Below are 22,461 nucleotides of genomic sequence, written 5' to 3'. Positions count from 1 at the left end.
CAGTAAGACTATAACCTTGAATATACCATGGGCATCTTTTCTAGTGTATTGTAGTAATGAATAATTAAAATACAGTGAAATTCTCAAACTGGTGATGGACCAGACATCATTCGTCTATTGCAGGGGTGCGCACACTTTTTCGGCTTGTGAGCTACTTTTAAAATGACCAGGTCGAAATGATCTACCTACATTAAAAATTATAATATAAAAATTAAAAAAATATAAAAATTATATATATATATATACTTTGTATACTTTATATACTTTGTATACTTTATACATAAAATATATGTTGTCATACATTGCATAACTGAATAACCTTAATGGCACAATAACAATTCAATACATTTATGGTCACTACAGTATTTGGATTTAATAATCTTCATGTGGGAAAAGGCTGACTCGCATAAATAAGTAGAGCCGACTAATGCAGTCAAGGAGGCAGCACATTTCCTCATGTTTGGGTACTTTTCCTCTGTGAGTAAGTTCCAAAACTGTCCTAGAGCCCCGGACTTCAGCTGAATGTCATCCTGTAGTGTCAAAATCTCATCCTCCACTGTAGAGGAGTTTTAGGTGAAACAGTGTTGCAATTTTTGATGTGGGTGAATCACCCTCAACATCTTCCCTAAATGGATAGCACTTAAATGTAGCAATTGGCTCAAGTAAAGCCGAGTCTTGAAACCGTCTGTCAAAGTCTGACAGGAAATTTTCAATCTGCTCTGTGTCAAGTTGCGCACACGCCTTCCATTGCATCTCCAGCTCTGATGCGAGGTTTTGGATGTTCCCCAAATCAAGGCGTTGCAGCTTTGAGGACAGATGTTGCATTTTTCATTTGAAAGCATTAACTGAGCTAATCACATTGACCATGGAGTTCTCTTTTCCTTGCAGCTGTAAATTAAGCTCATTCAACATGTTGGTCAGATCGGAAAAAAAATGCCAAGTCTAGCGGCCACTGATCGTTATTAAGTTGCTTGTATTCTGCATGTTTAATGACAAGGAGAAACTCCTTTTTCTCCGGCCAGGGGTCTTGAAATCTCAGCAGGAATTTCACCCTAACCATCTGCCTCAACGAAGGCCTCTTTTATCATCTCTCCATCTTGGAAGGACTTCTTATGCTTAATGATCGAGTGACTCACACGGAACTATGCTTCGTGTGTCTGCCTTTGCTTTTGAATTCAGCCGAGTGAAAAATGATGGCTGTCCGATTAACTGCGATTTTAGTTCCCTCCTCTTTCTCTTTCTCAGATCAATTTTTGGAAGGAAGTCAGTTTCGTAGTTTTTATGAACAGTTCGAAAGTGCCTTTCCACATTTTCCTTCTTTGGAATAGCAATGATAGATTGACAGATCAGACAAATGCACTTTGATTGTGACATCGTGAGAAAAAAAATCCTCTTCCAATTCTACATCCAGCCCAAACCCATCCCAAACAATTTTTTTTTAAAATCCCTTCTTTAGTTGATATAAATTGGAAGGCTAACTAGATCACAGCCAGAGTTTTGCAGTAGCTCGCGCGTTTGATCGTGTGTGCGGGATGACCAGTGTGTTAGAAGAAAAGAGATCTCAGACTGGCCACCCTATTTGTCAATCAAGTGGCAAATGCCATAAGGAGGATATATAGACTAACTTTAAAAAATTTTTTTTTAAATGCAACGCGATCTACCTGCACTACCTTTCCAATCTACCAGTCGATCGCGTCTATTGGTTTATTATATTTCATTAACAACATAATGGCATATTATTTTTCAACATATCAATGTTTGTTTAAGGTTATTTCTTTAACAAATGATTATTTCTTCAGCTTTAGAAATAAGACCAAGTTGGAGTATAATAAATAATTTCATATTAATCAATATCTTGATATATGTTTGCATGGTTGAAAACTCCAGAATGAAGACTTTTGTAAAATCCATTATAGTTTTGGGAAGTGCTACACATGCCATTATTTTATTACATTTTGTTACACTAAAATACACTATATGCCCATGAAGAAACTTAAAGCTTGCATTTCAATATGAAAAATTCTAGACCTCGTATTGTCAATGAAGATGACCCAAAAGTAAGAAAATGTGTATTCATCATTTATCTCTTGTGTCTACACTGTAGCTTGCATTGGTATATGTGCAAGCAATAAATGTGTCTGCAGTGCATAGTTATATAGCCAACTGATTAACCTCTGCTCACATGTGCACACTTGAAAGCCTCTTGATAATGGACTATACAGAATTCACCAGCCAGTTGTCAGCCACGACTCTATAAACCTCTATAAAAGGAAGATCAACTTTTTTTTTATTTTAAAGATGCCATACTGCAATACTGATGAAGATTAACCAGGAAAAAATAATCTACATGAGAATGCTCTGGGATATGATTATACAAAATAAGTACTTTTTTTGTACTAGACAATTTGGCACAGTTGCATTATACATACAATAGCAGAACTACTGTATAAAAAGACTTAGCATTGAAAAGTACATTTCTAAATTTAGAATAATAATAATTTTTAAATTTTACAATGTTCTTATATTCACACAATAAGGAATTTTATTTTGTGTAATAAGAAAATTCCGTTAACATAATATTTCTTCTGAGCTCACAGTATATACAGTGTTTTGTAAATTCAGTTTGTGAAGTTACCAAGTGTAACAGGTTTGTGCATATTTAAACCTATAAAATTAAAATACAGTATATGTATATACACAGATTAATTAAACTGATAAGCTCAAATATATAAATAAAAGAAAAAGGCACTAAACGAACAAACAAACAGAAATGGTAATTGCCACTAACTGAATCACTAACTGGTGAGAGCACAAAATCTTCTCTATGGAAATTTTAGTCAGCAGGTTTATCTGCACTCATTATCAGTCTTACACATCAGACAAAAATCCTTCAAATGCTTTTACATGTGTTTCAGAGTTAGTTAACAATGACAGCTGTTGCAGGCTGTCAACAAATGTTATTTCCAAGTAGGTTTTATTAATAAAATCTACCCAAAATCTCACTACAAAGCTACTCTACCCGCTGGTGAAATTAGGGCTATTGTAGTCTCTCTGCAGTTTCCTTGGTAATATAACCTTTGGTTTGGGTTGTAAAGAATGCAGTTCACTTGCCATGTGTATAAACATGTACTGTAACTCCCAGGTAATTACATACATGCTTGGACATATAAGAGTAACACTCTGAGATATCAGCTGCTTAACAGACATAAGTATACATATAAGCATTTCTAGAAATACAGGATTTATTATATTAAAACTAGTCATTTAGCCCGTTACAATAACGGGTGCTAGAACAGTAGTGCATAAACATTAGTAGGAACAGTCTATATTAAATGGCAAGGGACTTTGACCTCATTCTTTTTGTTGGTCGTATTTTTCTTTCTTTCAGCCTTTCTTTTGTTGATGTTTACTTGCTGAGCTGACTGTTCTTCGTGGGTTGCCGCCGTGTATTGTGAGGCTCGCCTTTTTGTGCGCGCCCTTATTGGAGGATACCGTCTTGTATGTCCGCTGGCTTGTACGTCCGTAATATACCTTTAATTTTCTCTGGCGGTAATACAGGTGTGCGTGTCGGTAATATGCCTTTAATCTCCTCTGACAGTAATACTGGCTTGTATGTGGCTGTAATATGCGTCACTGTATTGTGTACCTTTAATTTCCTCTCGCAGTAATACTGGTTTGTATTTCCGTAAAACGCCTCTAACTTTCTCTGACAGTAATATCGCGCATCGCACCGTGCCCCGCGCATGCGCACTTCACCAGAAGACACCCACACACGGACACCTGGACGCACACAAGGATTTTATTAAAGAGGATACCTGCAAATTCCAATTGGTTGCGGTGTATATTAACTATTGGTTCTTTTGCTGTCCTGTGAGTGCCTTTTTAATAAAGTAGTGCTGGGTAAGGTAGAATGATGAAGTGATATAATGGATGTATGATAAAGTCAGGTTTTCTTTCTAGCTTTCCCAAGTTAAAATATTTGCTGCCACTTTCAGTCCTGGCCATAATTTCAGAAATCCCAAAACTGGTGTTTTATGCAAGAAGGAAAAGGTGCTCATATATTAAGTTTAGTTCAAAAGTGTAATAAATAATATCTTCCAAACTAACTTTTGTTAGGTTTGGTGAATGTGTAAACCAGTGAATAGACACATATTATGATTTAAACATCATGTCTTTTTGAAGTAACAGTAAAGGTGGTTGGCCTGTTTTGTCAGCTATATATAAAAGCAAAATCATCTCAGGTATCATGCAGCTATTCATAATGCAGGATGGTGTCTTTTACTCACAGGACAGAAATCAGTTTTTAAAGTACAGAGAACGCTAGTTATACACTGGGCTAGGTAACCAATCACTTAGGGATGAAAAATACTACTTTTTTTTCTAACCATAACAGAATGCTCAAATTATTGTCTAATAATCTGGAATCAGAAAATAAAAATGGCAGGTATTTTGAAAGATTGTACTTTATGAAGCCACTTTCATGTCAAATGAATGTTATGAATCCTTCTAAGTAGTCTGGAATTCTATCCAGTCTAGAGTTGGTGATCACTTGGTCTGTGCAGGTTTAAAATAAAAATAAAAAAGAAGTATTGGGATTTAAACCACAGCATTTTTATTTCAATTTCAAATTCATAATCGCTACGCCAAACAATGAAACCCGAATTTCAGTTATACACCAAATTCTCATTGAAGAGTTTGTTTGTAAAACTGGGATTTTATTCTGTATTTGAAAAAAAGTCAAAATTTCCATTCTATATTCAAACCTCAGGTAAAAATAAGTATGTCACCTCAGAATTAAATACTTCAAATTGCTTCTGACAGACTAAAATAAGACAACAGTTTACATGATCCAAATGTAAAGTAATTTAATTGTGGCTGATTTCCACCTGATCGGTTTGTTGTCACTTCGCTGAGTAGATAACATTACTGTTCTGTCCCATAGGAATAGAGAAATAGGCAACTATAGAGCCTAGCACGTACTAGAATATGTTCGTTGTTTTCCAAGAGAAACTGTATTCTATTCTATTTCCAAACTCAGTAAGTCTAGTTCTGGAAAACAACCCTAGATAGGCTACCAGTCCATCAAAGGGTCTGGTAATTTACAAGCGGGCAATTTGAAATCGATCCTTAACATCTCAAACATTTTTAGGGGATGTGAGAGTTAAAAAGGAGTACATGGAGGGACATACAAAACATACAAACCACACAGCCAGTGATTGGACATAGAAATCAAATATGGGATATTCAATTCATAAGGCAGAAGCCAAAACCACTGCATCAGTGTATACTATTTGACTCATCTTAATAGTTGTTCATTATATATCAAAATAAAAAAAGAAAAATATACAAAAAATGTAAATCCATGTAAATCTTGTGATTAATCAAGAAAAGCATTCACTTTATATCACAAAAAATAAAAAATAAATATACAATAATCAAAACCAATTTAGATTCATTCATATATTTAAAATTCAGGCAGTCCAAGCACCATTGTGGGGTACAAAATACACTTGCTCCTCACTGTGCCACCTCTGGCATCTCTATCTCTGTCCAGTGAAGCTCTTGCCTAACCATGCCCTTCTATCTCTAAGCTCTTTGGCTAGACGAGCCTTGATGCCAATGATAATTTTCAGGCTTTTTCTGGCTTCTACTTTTCCTGAAGACTTTTTGACATTTCTGGTGTTTGTGCTTTTTGTGCTATTCTTGTTTCCTGTCATTTCACTGATTATTTGAACTTTTCCTGTTTATATCCACCAACCTGGTACCTCATTGTTGTTAATAGGGCTGGACATTTCCCTTTTCACTTTGTGTCACTGATGTTATTACTGTTCACTTAAAAAACTTTGGGAAGATTGTATCATCCTGCTTCTTCTTTCTCTGGGATACTTTAGGTAGTTCATGTATTGTTGCAAAACAGTTTGGCCTTCATTTGCTGTGTGCAATGAAGCTATGCTCCATTTTTCTATGCCCATCACTGTTTATATACACTATATGAGTTTCAGTTTGTTACTGTTGGGACTACATTTACAGTGGTTCTTCTATGCTAAAAGATTTCTGATCATGGGGCCAGAAAGGAGTAACAGAAGGTACTACACATGAATCACTTGAGGGTCAAGGTCTGCCTTTATTATGTTTATCACAGTAGTACAAATAGGTATGGAGGGAAAGGAGAGGGCATCTGGAGGAAGTCATATATTTTGTTAGTGGTTTTATGGAGACACCTGTGAGTAATTAATGGCAGAACCTTGATTGAAATATCTTATTCCTCAGTTTCTTTGTCTTCAGTCTTCTATTAGCCTTGTGGCTCACTTAACAATCACTTTCCAGGCATGTTTGCGGCGTCCGTTTAAAAGTTAAAAGTTACAACATCCTTGATCTTGTTGGGCAGTATAAAATAGATGTTGGCATCCTACAGGAATTTATTAGCTAAAGCTATGTCCCAGTTTTGTAACATTGCAATATACGTAGCTTTATCACCCTCTGCAAGCTTTGTAGAAGCGGAGTGATCATTTTAGTGTAACATAATCTGCCACTTAGAATACCTGACTCAGGTTTGTATTATACTGATATACTAGATTTTGTTATTTACATACAGAGAACAGAGGCAAGAAAATTGTGTTATGTGCCACTTAAGATCCGACTTGTTCAGTCTTCTTTGTAATCACATTTTGAAATAATTCTTAGAGAAAGGCAAGTGTTTTCATGAACCCCCTACAGAAAACATTTTCTGTCCCTATTTGCAATCTAACCACCATCAGATTTGCCTCTAATTTAAATTTGGTTGATTCCTTCAGTCTAGATAACTACTCCACCAAAGAATACTCATTTTCTTTCATTTGCTATCACTCTCAATCTAGACTTGGCTACATATTGGCTAAACTTTTTTTCACAGTTGTTCAGGTTCCTTATTATAAAAGCAAGTCTTGTCACTAGTTCTCTCTTGGACTGCAGTCGGGTGATGTTTTAACGTATGCTGCCCACCCCTTAATAGCCATACCATGACATTTTATTTTTTCTTAATTTTAGAGCATCATCCTTTGTTCGAAAAACAATCCTCCACACTAACTTAAATTTTACTCATCAGTAAGGGTTCTTTGGATTATACATGTGTTTATTTAGATATAAAACATGATTTTCAAAATTTTACAATCTGTTTGCCAGTGGCTTGGCTTGTTTAAAACAGCAGAAGATTACTGACATGGAATTATTTTTAGAAATACAGACCTTTGTGTGATCAGTCCATGACATAAACATATAATAACTCATACCAGACAGGAATTAAATTCCCTCCTGCTATGAAGTGCTGAATTTGAAGACCTTTGTCACACTCACTAAATTACTGGCACTTAGGCTTTAGAGGTATGACTGCTTTGCTTCCATTCTAAGTGTAAGAGCCAATCTTAGAAAGGTAATGCTTAAAGTTAAATCTATATGGTGTTTGCTTAACTCCTATAGAAGGATAGCTATTAAAATACAGTTCAGTCTTTTACCCCCTGTAAGTTAATATGACTTTCTTGCTATTTCTGAAATACAGTGTGTTTAGTGTGTCAGTGTGTGTTTGGAATTAGTCTCATGGCTAGCATGGACTGAAAGACCCATTTTACAGTTTGCAAATGGGATGTGCATACAGTTATCTGACCATTTAGAAATGGTTCCGCTGTATAAGCAAACTTAAAGAATGATATATAAGCTTTAAACCAAACTTTTCTTAAACAAAAACCCTTTTTTGCTATATTTGAACTGTTTTACTTTGAATTTTTACTAAAGCTTTTAAAAATGAAGATATTTTGTCTGTGGAATCATTTCCACGCGTCAAGCTATTGCTGGATCCCATGAAGCAAACTAAAGCTGCAGAGCTTTGGTAATTTTGAATAAACGCAGCTACACTAAGCATCAAAAACAAAGGGACCAGAGCTTACTACCAACAATCTCAAATAATTAATAAACTCTTATTTGCATTCAGAGTGCTTTTTCACTTAAACAGCTTCCTCTCCAACATTAGCACTTTTCTAGAAGGTCTGATTCTTCTAAGGCTTATGGAGGATCAGACCTCCCTATTAGATTCTCCTCTTTTAATGACTCTTTGAGCAAATGAAGTTTAGATAGATAGATAGATAGATAGATAGATAGATAGATAGATAGATAGATAGATAGATAGATAGATAGATAGATAGATAGATAGATAGATAGATAGATAGATAGAAATTCACATACTCCAGCAGCAGCATACTGATACAAAAAACAATATTAAATTAAAGAGTAATAAAAATGCAGGTAAAAACAGACAATAACTTTGAATAATGCTAACGTTTACCCCCCCCCCCCCGCCCACCACGCCCCCCCCCCCCCCCCCCATGGGTGGAATTGAAGAGTCGCATAGTTTTGGGGAGGAACGATCTCCTCAGTCTGTCAGTGGAGCAGGAAAGTGACAGCAGTCTGTCGCTGAAGCTGCTCCTCTGTCTGGAGATGACACTGTTTAGTGGATGCAGTGGATTCTCCATAATTGATAGGGGCCTGCTGAGCGCCCGTCGCTCTGCCACAGATTTCAAACTGTCCAGCTCCATGCCAACAATAGAGCCTGCCTTCCTCACCAGTTTGTCCAGGCGTGAGGCGTCCTTCTTAATGCTGCCTCCCCAGCACACCACCGCGTAGAAAAGGGCACTCGCCACAACCGTCTGATAGAACATCTGCAGCATCTTATTGCAGATGTTGAAGGATGCCAGTCTTCTAAGGAAGTATAGCCGGCTCTGTCCTCTCTTGCACAGAGAATCAGTATTGGCAGTCCAGTCTAATTTATCATCCAGCTGCACTCCCAGGTATTTATAGGTCTGCACCCTCTGCACACAGTCACCTCTGACGATCATGGGGTCCATGAGGGGCCTGGGCCTCCTAAAATCCACCACCAGCTCCTTGGTTTTGCTGGTGTTCAGGTGTAGGTGGTTTGAGTCGCACCATTTAACAAAGTCCTTGATGAGGTTCCTATACTCCTCCTCCTGCCCACTCCTGATGCAGCCCACGATAGCAGTATCGTCTGCGAACTTTTGCATGTGGCAGGACTCCGAGTTGTATTGGAAGTCCGATGTATATAGGCTGAACAGGACTGGAGAAAGTACAGTCCTCTGTGGCACTCCTGTGTTGCTGACCACAATGTCAGACCAGCAGTTCCCGAGACGCACATACTGAGGTCTGTTTGTAAGATAGTCCACGATCCATGCCACTAGGTATGAATCTACTCCCATCTCTGCCAGCTTGTCCCTAAGGAGCAGAGGTTGGATGGTGTTGAAGGCGCTAGAGAAGTCTAGAAACATAATTCTTACAGCACCACTGCTTCTGTCTAAGTGTGAGAGTGATCGGTGTAGCATATAGATGATGGCATCCTCTGCTCCCACCTTCTCCTGATATGCAAACTGCAGAGGACGAGGGCGTGTTGAACCTGTGGCCTCAGGTGGTGAAGCAGCAGCCTCTCCATGGTCTTCATCACATGTGATGTCAGAGCAACAGGCCAGAAGTCATTCAGCTCACTAGGACGTGATACCTTTGGGACTGGGGTGATGCAAGATGTTTTCCAAAGCCTCGGGACTCTCCCCTGTTCCAGGCTCAGGTTGAAGATGCGCTGTAGAGAACTCCCCAGCTCCGACGCACAGACTTTCAGCAGTCGTGGCGATACTCCATCTGGACCCGCTGCTTTGCTGGCACGAAGTCTCCTCAGCTCTCTGTTCACCTGGGGCCTCATGTATAACGCCGTGCGTAGAACTCACACTATAACATGGCATAAGCACAAAAGCGGGATTGTGCGTACGCACAGAAAAATCCAGATGCAGGAATCTGTGCTCACGCATACTTTCACGTTCTTCCACTACATAAATCCCGATTTGCGTGAAAAGTAACGCACGTGCACGCGCCTTCTGTCCCGCCCCAACTCCTCCCAGAATTACGCCTCTTTGAATATGCAAATCAATATAAATAGCCTTCTGTGAAAAGACAATGGGAAAAGCACAGGGGAAAATATAAGAATTTCAGCGAATACCAAGTGGAGGCAAAGTGGAGTTGGTTTAAACAGTGATATAATCAACAAAAGAAAGTTGATCGAGTGACAGAGTGTCGGAAAAACTCGAAAGATCAAATTCACAAAGTCGCACAGTGCCTGAAATAAAAAAGAAATCACATATCAAAGTCGCCGTGAAAAGGCGAGTCGTAGCCCACCGTCTGAGTGTCATATGAAAGCGTATTAGGGTACAGACAAAAAACATAGGCACACAGTGGGAAAAAAGCACGAAATGTCAACTTTAATCTCGAAATTTCCACTTTAATCACGTAGTTTATTTTGCCATTAAAGTAGAACACCATAAACTTCATCTTAAAATCGTTTATTTTACTAGTTTCTCAAGTAGCATGTTAAATGCTTTTTTCTGTGTTTGATCTTCTATGTGCTCTATGTGTGTGAATCACTACGTGCTTCCGTTCTTTCTCTTTCTCCGACAGGACACAGAATGCATTACATTCGAGATATTACAGCTCTCTGAATAATTAAAATACTGAGATGTATACGTGATATCATTTTCATGATGATAGGAATGAAAGCATGTTATTAAACATGGGAACACGGTGGCGCAGTGATTGTTCATATCTCACGCAAGAGGCTTGCTGCACCATGTGTGACCTTCGATGAAATAATTTATTACAGAAGTACTGTCTCTTTCAAACGTACTAACCTCCAATTCCTGTCCATACTTTTCTTTCTCCAATCGCCACACAATCAGCTCTGTAATAGACGTTAAGCCATTTGTAAGCTTAGAACGCCGATTCTTCAAAACTTTTAAGGAACATTGAAATATCTTCGTTGTACATGTTTAATTATTCTATTCGTCTATCCTTCCAGTGTCGCGTCAGCACCAGCAAGAATACAGCGCAAGGCAGGAGCTATCCTTGAACTAGCTATACGCTGTGGCACCGTGTCCTCACATGTTTAATTATTAACAATGCAGATTATTTAAATGAAGTTAAAGTTTTATCTGTATACTATAAGCAACATATTTTGCTGCATTTCATCTTAAAAATGATATTGTCATCATACGTGCTTTATAAAGTAGCGCAGGTTGTGCAATATTATAACTGTAGTGCAAGTTTACAGTGAGGTGATTGAGTGCGTTTATAGTTCTTGGGATGAAACTGTTTCTGAAACGCGAGGTCCGTACAGGAAAGGATTTGACGCTTTTTGCCGTGGTTGAGGTAGTGTGTACTTGAAACTGTATACCGATAATTCTCTTTCCGATCATCTGCTGCTGTGATTCACACTCAGATACAGTGATATAAATACTTCGAGTGGTGCAGTGAGAGTAATATGGAAAAAGATGATCCGCAGTGGCAACCCTTAACGGGAACAGCAAAAAGAAGAACAAGATGCAGTGAGCGTAACAACGCTAAAGCAGTTATGGTATTTGGAATACTATGGCTATTCCCTGGCCCATTATTTTGCAGCAGGTTAATTACAATCAGATGCATTACACTAATAAACAATATGCAGTTAATTTCAGTGTATTTATAAAGCCGCGTCAGGAATGTGGAGCTAAGAAAGAAAGGATGAGCACACAGGAACAGTAGTTTGACCATTCTGTGGACCATTATATTGTTACAGGTTAATTACAATCAGATGCATTAAATTTATGAACGATATGCGGTTAATTTCAGTGTATTTGATAAAGCCGCCGCCGTGGATGTGGATCTAAGAAAGAGTAACCACACAGGAACAGTAGCACTGCTTTGACGCTAGGTGCCGCCAGTCTGCAAAACCGGGCGGATAAATTGCGTACGCCAAGGAATGAGTTACCGTGGAAATGTGCGTGGCTTTACGCCAAGTTTAGGTTTTATACATCGCGATTTGAGCGTGGATAGGTTCGTACGCAACATTTCTGTGCGTACGCACCGTTTATACATGAGGCCCCTGGGCTGCTGTAATTGTGGGTGGGGATGTCTCTCTTATGCTGGTATCAGCAGAAGGATGGGTGGAGTTTACCAAGCTTTGATGGAATTCCCATAGACCTTTGTCCCACCTATTTAGAAACATCCATCCATCCATTTTCCAACCCGCTGAATCCGAACACAGGGTCACGGGGGTCTGCTGGAGCCAATCCCAGCCAACACAGGGCACAAGGCAGGAACCAAACCTGGGCAGGGTGCCAACCCACCGCAGTATATAGAAACATATAATCTAATTTTTTCGAATATTAAATTCTGGCATCTTTACCACAAAAACAATCTTTTCTATTAATATGGCTACAATTATAATTTAATCAAAAGAATGCAAGGAACCCACTGGTTGTTAAAATTACCACCTAGTAAATTGCTATGCTTTTATCAAAATGTCTTGACTAGTTCTGTTGTTTCCAAGATAGAAAAGTAGCATGTATAGTGGACTTAAGGTATTATTTTTTAAAGACATTGAAATGTAGGGCTTTCTTTAGTGCATGTGGGAAGCCAAATTCCAAAGTCTAAAACAAAACTGAAACGTAACGTCCAAAAACAAAGTTAAAAAAAAGCCCTAGTACTAAATTATATTCCTTTCATTTTCTACACACTATATTTGTTGTTTTATTTAACAGCTTTCAAGTTTGAAAGCCAGTGTGTGTAAGCAGCCATCTTTTATAATGGTTGCATAAAGACATCACATTTCACAGCCACATGACCAAGCATATATAAATAGCACAGATGCAGTACCAATAACAATATTGCAGCACTATGAAATAAGTTGACAACACAACCGACCCATGAAGAAATCCACAATCAAAATGGTGATGTGGTGAATGTCTTCATAAACATTTATGACAAATCCCTCCTCCGAAAGTATGAATTCTTAATGTACCTACCCAGATTACTAGATAAACATCAATAAAACCCAGGCTGGGATCCAAGAATGATCTTGTGACCTTAATTATAATGATGGATGAAATTGTCAACTTTATTTGCTGAATCCAAAAAAGATTTCTCACTATTATAAAAAAAATCTTGAAAGGAAACGAGACGTGATTTTCTTGGAAAGACACTTGTACGTCCCGCGAGAAAGAGATTTAACCACGCCAGGGGAAAACCATGTCTCAGGAAAGCAGAAAACAGTTTAAAAGACTCTTCACACCCCGCTCAAGACACGTTCCAACTGTTGCCATCAGGCAAAAGATATAGGAGCATCAAAACAAAGACTAATAGACTGAATAACAGTTTCTACCCTGTTGCTATTAGGGCACTGAATGCCACCTAATCACCTCCAATGCAACAGTGCAATAGATGACATCTTGTGCAATAGTGTTTCATGTGCAATTAAGGTCTTATGTTGAATGTTTGTGTTCTACCTTATTTCTTCTTATCCTTTTGTAATTATATTTATTTATATTTTGATACTGCAGGGACTGCACCTAATTTCGTTCAATTTGTTACAATGACAATAAAGATGTTCTGATTCTGAAATAAAGGACAAAGAGCAGATGACAAAGTAAAATGTCGTAAAGAATTCAAAAATGTTGGCGTGGTACACATGCAGAGCAGGTTAGAGATAATGGAAGTACGAAAATTCCAAAATCTCAAAAAAAGGATAGGAAAGATTGCATTAGCGCAAACAAACAGAAATTATTACTCGGTGAAATAATGGAACAGCAAAAACAGATCGAATATATCGTTCGGATTTAAACTAAGTCAGAGACTTGTAGATCGTCTAATTTGTGTTGCCATCAGGGAAAAAAAAAGTAGTGTTTCTTCCCAATGAAGAAGTGTATCCGCGAGAATGAAAAGATTCCAAAAACATTGGCGCAGTACACATGCATAGCAGGTTAGAGATAATGGAAGTATGAAAATTCGAAAGTCTCAGAAAAAGGACAGTAAAGATCGCATTAGCGCAAACAAAACAAAATTATTACCTGGTGAAATAACGGAACAGCGAAAAGAGATTGAATATATTTTTCAGATTTAAACTAAGTCAGAGACTTGTAGATCGTCTAATTAATGTTGCCAGTAAGAATTAAAAGATTCCAAAACCGTTGGCGCAGTATTTAGTCCCGTAAGAAGGAGACTTTTAACATGAGATTCTTTCAAGTCACGCCCTACTTACAACTATTTTTAAACAAAACCACGGTCATCTAATCTCAGTCGTGTGAATGCTTTTGTCAGATACACTTCCTGCGCTCTCAGCTCTTAGAAATTTTATCAGGACAATAATTTTATACATTCTAGATGACACGTCAAGGACAAAGTGAAGAAGAAAGAGCATGGACAAACATTCGAGAAAGTCATTTTATTTATTAGAGAGAAAGAAACTATGTTCACTCACAGGCAGTTATACGTAACATGGAATCAAAATTCAATGCGATCTTGAAGAAAAGTCATTTCCCAATATTGTTTTTACTAAAGTTTTGAAGTAAAAGTGAAAATAATACATATGTAACAATTCCCATGAAAATAGCAATCTCTTTAAATTGCATATCTGGTAAACCAAACCTGGGGGTGGGCGAACGGAGTGAGCAGGGGGCGGAGCCCCTAGTTATCACAAAAAACAAACAAAATAAAATTTTCTTTGAATTTTGTATACAATTATTTTTGGCAAAAAAAGAAAAAATTAAACTAACTTGAAGTTTAAAGAAATGTAAAATTTTTTGGAATACTAGTATACAAACAGCAACACCAATAAACATGACAATACAATTGTGTTACAGTTCTTTACAGTTCAAAAACCATCTAGAAAAAAATGAGTGCCCAAATTTTTCAAAAATACAAAAATTATATTCCAAAATTCATATGGTCTTAAAAATTAACAAAATATATAATAGTCAATTTCAATTGCCAATTCATCAATTTCATTTCTTATGTATGTAGGCAATGTCAGTCAATCAGCATGAATATTACAAATGTCTTTACTAGTATTGTGTTAATGGCTATTATCCCAGCTATCAAAGTTGTATAAAATAAGCTGGTGACAAATATGGATACAGTGAGTTTCATATCAAATGCTAAAGGCACAATCTTATTGCACTGAAAATATGGGAAAGAGTATTTGTGTTGCATGCCTGTGCTTCAACAGGAAATTTTGGATTTCATTCATATTCAGATCAACATGCATCTAACATACTTGTACTTATCCACATTTTCACATTTCTCAATGTTCTTAATGACTTATCCACTCAGCAAGCTGTTACAGGTAATGTTACAGCAATAAGAATGGCTCATTGAATACTAAAATGGTCATTGAAGTTCAGCAAGTCCACAATCCATCATTTTCATGTTAAAAAGTGGTAACAAACAAATGAAGACTATAGCCATTCTATGTCATTTTGCCAGGATTAACTTGGGGTAAAGTTCAGTCCTCTCAGGCAGTTTATTGACTGGGCTAATAAAATGTCCACATAGGCAGAGAATGAGGAAGCACCTGTGTGGCTTAATAGTTAAGCTCCTTACACATATAAATGAGAAAACACTGCCCTTTTTCACACTTGTATCCAGTCTCAACATTTCAACTTGCATTTACTTATTGCTCCTTCAGTTAAATTATTTGTAAAGAAAATGCCATGTGTGAAAAACAATTTGCAGACAGAAATATTAACCTTCTCAATGATTGAACTAAATCACCAGTCTTTGGCGATGTTGAAAACTTAACACAAGATTGTTAACACTGCACTCATGAATGCAGGTTGTATAATAGAAATGATACACAGTTTTTGCAAACTGACATTTATGTTTCTTTTCTACTGCAGTTAAAATATATTGTTCGAAAATATATTAATTAAGAATGATGTTCCAGTAACTTGGCCACACCATCCTGGCTAAATTTAGTTAAAGCTAAGGGATGTAAAGATCTCTATTATATGCTGCTGCAGTGAAACTCGAGCCACCAGGAAAGACATAATGCTATGATACACCACTTCTGACTTCTAACTTCATTGTGTTAAAAGTCTATTTAAAACTGTCCCAAAAATTCAAGTCAAGTTTACTGTTATGTGTAGCTACTCCTTACTATCTGAACCTAATCTACCACTGAAAATTTGTCTGATAGCGAATCTCCAGATAACAAAAGCCAACTGCAATGTTTAGATTTAGAAGGATAACAAACACAACATCTAGCAGAATTAGATCCTGGTGTTTTAGCACATTTTCACCAGATTTCCCAATTCCATTTTGGCTAAAATATTAGAAAGAATTATTTATAATCAACTGGTTGATCATCTTAATTCCAATAATTTATTTGAGATCTACCAATTTGGCTTTAGGCATTATCATGGTGTTGAGACTGCCCTCCTAAATGTATTTAATGATATCTCTCTTATTACCAACTCAGGTGGGGCAGCAGTCCTTGTCCTCCTAGACCTTTGTGCAGTTTGAGACTATTGATCATGAGATCTCACTGTCATGGCTTGAGCTTCTGGTGGGGCTTAAAGGGACTGTTCTTAACTGGTTCAGGTCATATCTTACTAATAGATACTTTTCTGTAATTCTCAATTCCACTTTTTCATCTGCTGCTCCTATTAAATGGAGTGTTCTCCAGGGATCAATTCTGAGTCCTATTTTACCTCCTATGTATCTCCATCCTATATGTGCTATTTTTTAGGAAGTTTAATGTTTCTTTTCATTGTTATACTGATGACAAATAGGTCTATATTCCTGAGTGTAACTCTTCAATGAATCAGGTGCACAATTGTCTTGTAGAACTAAGATCTTGGATGGCTGACAGTTTTCTCGCTCTTAATAAAAATAAAACAGAAGTGCTGATAGCTGGTCTTTCTGCCAAAGCTCAAATTGGTTTTGAACTCCTTGGCTCTTTCATAGACTTTTGCAAACCTCATGTTTGGAATCTTAGGGTTATTTTTGATAGTAACCTCTCTTTTTGAAACAGATAAATTCTGTGGTCAAGAGTTGCTTTCTGAAGCTTCTTCTTTTAGCCAAGGTTAAGCCTTTTTTATCTTCTTGGGGGCTTGAGAAAGTAACTCTACTATGCTTTTATCTAATCTCGGCTTGATTACTGCAACTAATATTTTGGAATTAGCAAATTCCTATTATGCAGGTTGTAGTTGGTCCAGAATACTGTTGCCCATTTTTTGGTTGGGACAAGAAAGTTTGATTCAGTATCTCCAATTACAATCTTTTTACACTAGTGGCCTGTTAGTTTCAGAACTGATTTTAAAATTTTGTTGCTGGTTTTTATATCAACACATGGATACGCTCCCACTTATGTATCAGAAATAAGTGTTATAAACCATCCATCCAGAGGGCTTAGATCTACTGGACAATTGTCTCTCGAACAAAGTGCAAATCTATGGGGGATGGGGTGTTTGCAGCTGCTTCACCTCATCTATGGAATTCTTTGCCTAATTACATTAAGGAGTCACCCTCAATTGAACTGTTTAAAACTAGATTGAAGATGCATTTCTGTTCTCTAGCTTTCCACGACCGTCAATAATACTGATGGTTCCTTCATGATGGTCATTTGTTTTCAATTTACTGCTGGTTTGTACTGTGTTTTATTGTATTTTATTCTATTTATTTTATTTGTATTTATTGCATATTTTCTTGTAAAGCACTTTGGCTACAGTATTATTGATGTTGTTTTAAATGTGCTCTACAAAAAAATTGACATTGACAACCACAGTTTCTCAACCAGTTTTCCCAAAGATCACCAAGACACTCTGAAACACCAATATAACTGTCCACTGAGGATTTCCACATAATATAAAGCATGTAAAACACCAATTACCTAGTCTTTTTCACACTAAATAGACTCATGCAGTACACAAATAAACATAATAATTCAGTCCAGTTTTGTCTGCATTCTGCTGTAACATAAACAATGAAAGCACATAATGAATGTATATAAAACTTAGCAAAATAAAATTTTAAGGCACTTTTAAAAGTGGTTACTTACCTATTGAAGAATTGAACTGTGTTTAGGTGGCAATAGGAGGGAAAAGGCAGAGGGATACTCTTCTTGTCCACTTTCTTTATGGACATTTACATTTAAAAATATGGTCAAAATAATATTGAAAAATGAAAAACACAATAGTGAGAGTGCAGAATGCAATTCAATGAATAACTGAGATGTGCATTTTTCATTCTCTCCCTGGACTGGAAGACAATTTCAACAAGTTGGTGTGTTTGTATGCTTTGAAGTTTTTTGAGTGCAGATTTAGAATGTGGCAGTTCTGGTATGCAATTGTGTGAAAGTGAATTTTACATGCAATTTTTCAAGAGTCATATCAGGCAATTTTCAGATATATTACTAAAAACAAAATATTTGTGTTCAGTTAAATGGTAAAAGTCAGCAAAGCAACTGCTGTATGAGTTTCCATGCTATGCATTGCAAAATCTCCCTTAAATACTGGCTAAAACTCTTAAAAATAATTCCAGACGGTGTTGAACACTATTTAAATCTACATGGAAAGGAAATAATCCTTAGGCAAGAGCTTGTTTAGGAACATAGGTCACATCATGCAATGAATCAAAATCAGCCCCTCACAAGATACTTTCAAAGGTAAAATGCCATTGTAACAGCAACTAATTGATGTTACCAGTGAGGAATTACTCATGGTTGATGCTCGCACAATCTCTTTTTCTTGATCCATCTACTCTGAGAAGGCAGAAGTGTGACATAAAATCACGACCTTGGGAATACAAGCCTCTAGTCTTACTTCTGCACTAAAGTAAATATCCTTCAGGGAGTGGCTGATATGGTGGCTGAGCATGTGATGAAGCTTTTCCCACGCCACCAGCCCCAGAAGGATCCTGGATGTGCCTCCAATTGTTACTGGTGAGGAATCACTCATAGCTGACGCTCTCACTCAAGCCACCTACTCTGAGACTGCAGAGGTGGGACTGTGAACTCATGATGCTGAGAGTATAAACCACCAGTTCTGTGTCTGCACTTAAAGGAAACTGCTTTCAGCCAACAGCAGATATAACTACGCTGGGACATTTTCTCAGCTGCTTCTTGGCCATAAAACATAAAAACAGTCCTATGCAATAAGAGAAACATTTATTCTCCTTGACTGTACTAGGCACATTGATATCCAGATGTGAAATGCTTATTTTTACGTAAGTCATTCTGGTCTTCTTTGCACTAAACATAAGTCATACAGAAATATATAAGAAATAAAATAATAAATTATCAACCCATACATCAGTTTTCTTCTTCTCAATGCAATGCACAGATGCAGACTACCAGAGTCCTTTCCAGCCACACAGGTTAAAAACCATTTTAGCTAGCCCTGCATAGTTGTCTGAGTGTCTCATCATAAAGCAAAATCACTCATGCATTAATACTCGATCAGACTAGGCAAATTTAATATCAGCAATCAACCTAACATAGATAACAGTGATGTGTGGGAAACCTGTAGCTTAGAGTGAAAATCCACAGAAATATAAGGACAATGTGCGCTCTTCATACAGACAATACCAATAGCAAATTACAGTATGTAATATGGGACTATTCAGAGCAAGTATATTAGAACCAGTTCACACCATAATACACATTTCAAAACTTAGACGCTAACTTAAACACTAACATAGCTGGCCAATGTTTATGCAATGAAAGCTGCATTTTTCATCGTGAAATAAAAAGTTTCAATCTGAAGAACGAACTAAAGAGGTACATAGCAACATTTTGCAAATATACTATTATGCAAATATGTATTGATTTATTCTTATTTATCATTTTTGGTATTTAATTAATTTATTCATATACTTATTATTTATAATTTATTATCTTTTACTTGCAATGTTTAATTCTTCAGTATCTTTTAACTAAATGTTTTGTAAATATGCTATAGAAATAAATGTTATTGGTGTTGTTGAAAAATTTAAATTCTTTAAAAATTAAGCAGTGGAAATTAAGGTCAAAACTATCTTATGTAATAAACTAAGACTACAAAATGTCAACAAAAGTCCATCCATCCATTTTCCAACCCGCTGAATCCGAACACAGGGTCATGGGGGTCTGCCGGAGCCAATCCTAGCCAACACAGGGCACAAGGCAGGAACCAATCCTGGGCAGGGTGCCAACCCACCGCAGTGTCAACAAAAGTTCAGAAAAAAATGTCTCCATGACCAAACAGTTAATTTTTGTGAGCTGGAATGTTAAAGGTCTTAATCAAGAATTAAAGAGAAAGAAAGTATTCTCTCATCTAACAGGTCTAAATGCTAAAATAATATTTTTACAGGAGACCCACTTATTAAGCAAGGATCAGTTTTGGTTGCACAAAGATTGCACTGGCCAAATATGCCAGGTGGCGTAGTGGTAGTGTTGCTGCTTTGCAGTAAGGAGACTGTGGAAGATTGTGAGTTCACTTCCCAGTTCCTCCCTGTGTGGATAGTGCTTTGAGTACTGAGAAAAGCGCTATATAAATGTAATGAATTATTATATATTATTATTATTTCAGCTATACAAAGAAAACTAGAGGTGTGGGAATTCTTATACATAGAACAATTTCATTTGTAGTATCAGATGTTGTTTGCATCCATTCCTAATGTGAACACTCATAAAATTATAATGGCTGGAGACTTTAATTATGTTTTAAATCAAGAATTGGATAGGTGTCCTGCCACAGGGGTGATGACATCTAACACTGCAAAAACAATTGCACAGTTCGTAAATTGATCACAACTTATCAGATCTCTGGAGATTTCTAAACTCAAACTCAAGAGCATATTTCTTCTACTCACCACTACATCACTGTTACTCAAGAATTGATTATTTCTTTATAGATAACAATTTCTTGCCCACGATTAAATCTTGTAAGTATGATGCTGTTATCTCAGACCACGCCCCTTTGATCATGGTGCTCAAATCATTATGCCCCAAATTCTCATCCTGCAGCTGGAGTCTTAACGCACTTTTATTAGCAGACGAGAACTGTACAGAGTTTATATCCAAGCAAATCGATTTTTTTTCAGAGACAAATGGATCCTCATGGGTCTCTGCAGGAATACTCTGGTAAACGCTGAAGTCTTTCTTAAGAGGACAGATTATTTTGTATCTTTCCCACAAGAATAAATTGGAACCCAAGAAGCCATCACGGGTAATCAGTGAAATTACCAGAAAAGATCATGAACATGCCAGGAATCCAAATGAGGCACTTAATATGAAAATACAGGCTTTGCATTCAGAACTCAACCTCTTGACAACAAAAGAAACAGAAGCTTCAGTTTTTATTAACAATATAATTTATTAATACTTCAAACTAGAATGTGGTACTAGACAAGGATGCCACCTGTCACCACTGCCTTTTGCAATCACCATTGAGCCACTGGCAGTTCTTTCGAAATCCTTATGAGATAAAGGGAATTATCAGAGAAGGACTTGAACAGAAAATATCACGGTATGCACATGATATGGTACTATATACAGTATATCAGATCCACAAAATATTGTGCCTGCAGTCCTAACAGCACCAGCAGAATTTCAAAAGATTTCTAGACTCAAAATTAATTTGAATAAAAGTGTGCTCTTTCCAGTGAACCCTCTAGCACACAATATTAGATTGGACACCTTCCCTTTTTTCATTGCAGATCAGCTTAAATACCTAGGGGTAAACATTACAAGTTACCAACAACATTTTGCTGTCTGCTTGGAAAAACTTAAGCAAGACTTGCATATATGGTCTACCCTTCATCTCACTTTAGCTGGAAGAATTAACACTGTCAAGATGAATATCCTTCCTAAGCTTCTTTGTATATTTCAAAGCATTCCAATATACATTAATAAATAATTTTTAAAGAAGTCAGATTCAATCATAACCTCATTTATTTGGAATTCAAAACATCTCCACATTCAAAGGGTGACCCTACAAAGACCTAAGGCAGAAGGTGGCATGGCTCTATTTAACTTTCAATTTAAATACTAGGCAGCAAACATAGAAGCTATAAAAACCTGGACGTTGATACAAATTGATGAACATACACAGGCTTGGTCCACAATAGAAATAAAATCCTGCAGTACTTCTTTATATTCCTTGATGTGTACCCCTGTAAATATAAGTTATTGCCAATATAGAAACAACCTAATTGTGCTTCATTCACTCAGAATATGGAAGCAATGTAGGAAGTACTTCAAGATACAGAAGCTTTTATCTGTGGCACCTCTGCATGATAACCACCTTTTTCCACCCTCTCAAACATACTCAGTTTTTAATGTTTGGAAAACATTTGGGATTAAATCACTTAGAGATCTGTACATAGACAACATCTTTGCAAACTACGAACAATTACATTCCAAATTTTACCTTCCATCAACACAATTCTTTCACTACCTCTAAATTGGAAACTTTGCTATACAAAATCTGTCCAATTTTTCTCACTTCCCACTTACATCTATTCCGGAAGAAATATTGACCAGTCTTGAGGACTCAGACAGCATTTCTGTAATAGATAAAAACATTTTAATGTCCCTCCCTTTCAAAGATCCCAGAGTGCAGTGGCAAAAGGATCTCTTACTCAACA

General features: G+C 36.9%; 1 protein-coding gene across 7 annotated transcripts in view; it reads right to left on the bottom strand.

Moving 5' to 3' along the window:
• dnmt3ab (DNA (cytosine-5-)-methyltransferase 3 alpha b) overlaps positions 1–22,461 on the bottom strand; it is a 601,530-nt gene that overhangs the window by 175,526 nt on the left and 403,543 nt on the right. The gene's annotated exons all lie outside the window — the stretch shown is intronic.

This window comes from Erpetoichthys calabaricus, chromosome 3, assembly GCF_900747795.2.
Source record: "Erpetoichthys calabaricus chromosome 3, fErpCal1.3, whole genome shotgun sequence".
Taxonomy (NCBI): domain Eukaryota; kingdom Metazoa; phylum Chordata; class Cladistia; order Polypteriformes; family Polypteridae; genus Erpetoichthys; species Erpetoichthys calabaricus.
Note: the sequence above shows the minus strand (reverse complement) of the source record. Positions and strands in the feature narration are given on the sequence as shown.